The sequence below is a fragment of the Piliocolobus tephrosceles genome, chromosome 6 (assembly GCF_002776525.5).
Source record: "Piliocolobus tephrosceles isolate RC106 chromosome 6, ASM277652v3, whole genome shotgun sequence".
NCBI lineage: Eukaryota > Metazoa > Chordata > Mammalia > Primates > Cercopithecidae > Piliocolobus > Piliocolobus tephrosceles.
Genome location: NC_045439.1, coordinates 42,867,002 through 42,872,034, shown reverse-complemented (window position 1 = coordinate 42,872,034; position 5,033 = coordinate 42,867,002). Strand labels below are relative to the sequence as shown.

The window sequence follows — 5,033 nt, the reverse complement described above, 5'->3', positions numbered from 1 at the left end:
ATTTGAATTCATAGGACTACAGGCAAATATTAGTCCATTCCTGGTTGGAACAAACTTGTGTCTAATTTTTTTTGTTTTGAGACAGAGTCTTGCTCTGTCACCAGGCTGGAGCACAGTGGTGTGATCTCAGCTCCCTGCAACCTCTGCCTCCTGGGTTCAAGCGATTCTCCTGCCTCAGCCTCCTGAGTAGCTGGGACTACAGGCGCCCGCCACTATGCCCAGCTAATTTTTTGTATTTTCAGTAGAGACAGGGTTTCACTGTGTTAGCCAGGATGGTCTCAATCTCCTGACCTCGTGATCTGCCTGCCTCAGCCTCCCAAAGTGCTGGGATTACAGGCATGAGCCACCGAGCCCGGCCAACCCTTGTATCGAATATTGAAGCATTAGCAATGTAGTGAAGGAGAGAAAACATGAGAAAAATATACAAACATATTAAAAGAAGGTGTAAAGCCAGGTATACTAAACAGCTCTGGAAAATGAGACAAAGTAATCACTCCGTGGAGTAAGCAGAGAGGTGGCATTGGATTCTCTATGAATGGTTCTGTGAAACAGATGATTCGTTGGCATTTGAAGACAAGGAGCATCTTGGTTTATAGAGAGAAGGGGAGAACAGCGTCAGGCTGAGGGATTGTGTATGTGCTTTTCTGTCAAAATAATTTGTTTACAAGGGAATTATTCAGATTCATCTGAAGAATTTCCTATTCTAGGGACTGTTTATCCCAGAGATGGCAGAGAAAGAGGAAAGTATGTAAAACAAAGTAGAGGTGATCATTATATCATATGGCTGATTTATGAGTCCTTTAGCACTGGCATATTTTGTCAGAATGCAATATTCTCTTTAACAGTAATGGGAACAAAGATGATAGAGAAATGGAAATTTGACCTATAACTGCACTAAACAGGAAAAATAATACAAGCTGACAGAACTTGAAGGAGCTGACACTGGTGCAATACATCATTGTTAATGAGCGGGACATGGTCTTACCTACATACCAAAGAGCCATGGTATAAAGAATAGTAGTTTGGGTGGTTTCTATCCATATTCCCGTTGAAATTTTTCTAATAGAATACCTTAAAATTTAATTGAAGTTTAACTATAGGCCAGGCACCGTGGGTCATGCCTGTAATCCCAAAATTTTGGGAGGCCAAGGCAGGAGGATTGCTTGAAGCCAGGAGGTCAAGACCAGCCTGGGCAATGTAGTGAGACCCTGCCTCTAAGAAAAAGAAAAAAGTAAAAAGAAAACAAAAAAAAATTGTATTAAAAGATTCAAATATAAACATTCTACGGCAAGTATTTTTATCACAAAGCATAACATTTTAATTTTTTAAATTTTTGTTTATTTTCTCCATTCTCTCAGAATGTGAATAAACATTTTTTTTGAAGAAAAAATATTGCTGCCAAGTAGGGGTATACTACCTGGGTATGATTCAGTGTCTTTCCTGCAAAAGCCAAATAAAGATATCCCATGATACGAGAACTGTGTCATATCCATGCTTCATGATTAACATGTTGATTTTCTTATATCCTTCTCTGTGCTTGAGTTTATTTTTATTTTTATTTTTATTTGAGATGGAGTCTTGCTCTTTCGCCCAGGCTGGAGTGCAGCGGCATGATCTTGGCTCACTGCAACCTCCACCTCCTGGTTTCAAGCAATTCTCCTGCGTCAGCCTCCCAAGTAGCTGGGATTACAGGAATGTGCCACCACACCCAGCTAATTTTTGTATTTTTAGTGGAGATGCGGTTTTGCCATGTTGGCCAGGCTGGTCTTGAACTCCTGACCTCGTGATCCACCTGCCTCAGCCTCCCAAAGTACTGGGATTATAGGTATGAGCCACCTCACCTAGCCCTCAGTTTAATTTTATACATTAGTAAAATTTTTTTGACATAGATATTCTATAAAGGTAAAATGTTGCTGTCATTTCTAATGTAACTTTCATAAAAGTAGTAAGGAAACAATATGCAGTCTTAGCTAACATGGACATTTTACCTTCCATAGGCAAATTAAATTTGTATCTTATTATGTTTGATTGAGATAAATCACTGATTCAACTACTTTTACAATGAGGTCAAAGAACTTTATCTTTAGAAATATACATTCTAAGTAATCTATGTTTACAACTATTTTACTTAACAAAATTATAATATTCATTTTAAACTGAATATTTATTGTCATTAACTTGTTTTCTTTTGCCTATCTGGAACCTAATTTAATTTTTTATTATTGAATGATAAAATGTATATATTGCAAACTATTTGCCATAAATTGTTAATATTATAGATTTTTTTTTTCTTTGAGACAGCCTCGCTCTGTCACCAGGTTGGAGTGCAGTAGTGCAATCTTGGCTCACTGCAGTCTCCACCTCCCGGGTTCAAGCGATTCTCCTGCCTCAGCTTCCCAAGTAGCTGGGATTACAGGCATGTGCCACCATGCCCAGCTAATTTTTGTATTTTTAGTAGAGACGGGGTTTCACTATGTTGGCCAGGATGGTCTCGATTTCCTGACCTCATGATCTACCCACCTTGGCCTTCCAAAGTGGTGGGATTACAGGCATGAGCCACTGTGCCCGGCCCATTATAGAATTGTTTTATTTTTATTTTTTTAGGGACCAGGTCTCACTATGTTGCCCAGGCTAGTCTTGAACTCCTGGCCTTAAGCAATCCTGCCTCACCCTCCCAAGTAACTGGGATTATAGGTGCAAGCCATAGCACTCGGCTATTACTAGAATATTTGTGATATGTTGATATCAGTAATAGTACATTATGGGCATCAATAAATATTCATTATGAATAAGTTATTTTTGAAAAATTAAACCTGTGTTAATTAAATTCTTTATATATACACCTAATGATTTTATCCTGCACCTTTGATTAGTTTTATTATATTTCTCAAAAATAGGATTTCCTCTGAATTCTCAAAAATCTCTGTGATAGCACAAATGTAAATAAAATGTGTGATGTATATTAATAAAATTTTGTCATTAATGGATAATGAGTTTTCTATCTTCTAAGGTTTCTATGCCTCAATGTTTGAATCACCTTCTCCCAAGGTAAAATTCTAAGGGAAAATACCTTACACAGAAATGGTCTAAAAGTATCCCAGGCAAAAAGCAAAAATAGAACAAAATAAATGAATGATAATAAATGGCCCCATCACCCGCTTTATTTCTAGCCCACATAGGCTGAGCTGACCGTGGAATTCTTCCTTACCATAGAGACCATTTATATTGTTTTCCTTTACCCAAACTCTGTAATATTTTTTTAAGAAAATTACTCCCTAAGACATTTTTCCTCTTTCCTTGTTAACAATTCTCTTCTCAGTCCTATTTTTCTTGTTCTTAAAATCTGACTGGGCCGGGCATGGTGACTCACACCTGTAATTCCAGCCCTTTGGGAGGCCAAGGAGGGCGGATCACCTGAGGTCAGGAGTTCGAGACCAGCCTGACCAACATGGAGAAACCCCCGTCTCTACTAAAAATACAAAATTAGCCGGATGTGGTGCCGTATGCCTGTAATCCCAGGTACTCGGGAAACTGGGGCAGGAGAATGGCTTGAACCCGGGAGAGGGAGGTTTCGGTGAGCCGAAATCGCTCCATTGCACTCCAGCTGACCCATCTGACTTCCGGTCCGTGCCGAGCTCACTCAAATTGCAGCCATGTCTGGGGACGACATGATTTTTGATCCTACTAAGAGTAAGAAGAAAAAGAAGAAGAAGCCTTTTATGTTAGATGAGGAAGGGGATACCCAAACAGAGGAAACTCAGCCTTCAGAAACAAAAGAAGTGGAGCCAGAGCCAACTGAGGACAAAGACTTGGAAGCTGATGAAGAGGACAGTAGGAAAAAATATGCTTCTGATGATCTAGATGACTTGAACTTCTTTAATAGAGAGAAAAAGAAGAAAAAAACTGAAAAGATATTTGATATTGATGAAGCTGAAGGTGTAAAGGATCTTCAGATTGAAAGTAGTGTTCAAGAATCAGCTGAACCAGAGGATGACCTTGACATTATGTTTGGCAACAAAAAGAAGAAAAAGAAGGTCAAGTTCCCAGATAAGGATGAAATACTAGAGAAAGGTGAGACTCTGGAAGATGAAGACAGCAAAAAAGATGATGGTGTGTCATTCAGTAATCAGGCCCTGCTTGGGCAGGCTCAAAAAGAGACTACACATATGAGGAGCTACTGAATCGAGTGTTCAACATCCTGAGGGAAAAGAATCTAGATATGGTTGCCGGGGAAAAAAGGAAATCTGTCATGAAACCTCCACAGGTTGTCCGAGTAGGAACCAAGAAAACTTCTTTTGTCAACTTAACAGATATCTGTTAACTATTACATCATCGGCCCAAACATCTCCTTGCATTTTCGTTGGCTGAATTGGGTACAAGTGATTCTATAGATGGTAATAACCAACTTGTAATCAAAAAAAGATTCCAACAGAAATAGAGAAAATGTCTTGAGAAGATATAACAAGGAATATGTCACTTGTCACACATGCCAATCACCAGACGCAATCCTGCAGAAGGACAGGCGACTCTATTTCCCACAGCGTGAAATTTGTCATTCTAGATGTTCTGTTGCCAGTATCAAAACCGGCTTCCAGGCTGTCACTGGCAAGTGAGCACAGCTCTGTGCCAAAGCTAACTAATTTGCTAATCACTGATTTTGCAAAGCGTGTTGTGGAGATGCGGCTGGACAGGTTTGCCATTACAGTGGATATACTGTTGTATTAAAAATAAGACAAAAAAGCTGCCAAGTTGTTTGGTGAGTGGTTGGTTGGTCTGAAATCCTTGTAAGATGCTGATGCTCAAGCTGTTGACATACTCATTGCCTACTTAGTAACTATCAGAGGAAAGTGATATGGGGTAAGGAGGTGCTTTTTAAAAATCATTCATAGACTTCTGTAAAATGCAAGGTAAATTCAAGTTATTATAACAGTGAAAAAAAATCTGATTGATGCCTTTTTTCCCCCCAACAATGATTGGAAATATAGATGTCTTACTGGTTCAAAATATTTTTTTTTTTAAGTTCAGGTCTTGAA

At 39.0% G+C, this 5,033-nt stretch overlaps 1 pseudogene; it reads left to right on the top strand.

Annotated features, from left to right (window-relative positions):
* The first annotated feature begins 3,623 nt into the window (after positions 1 to 3,623).
* On the top strand, positions 3,624 to 4,640 carry LOC111554531 (annotated as a pseudogene).
* The last annotated feature ends 393 nt before the right edge of the window (positions 4,641 to 5,033 follow it).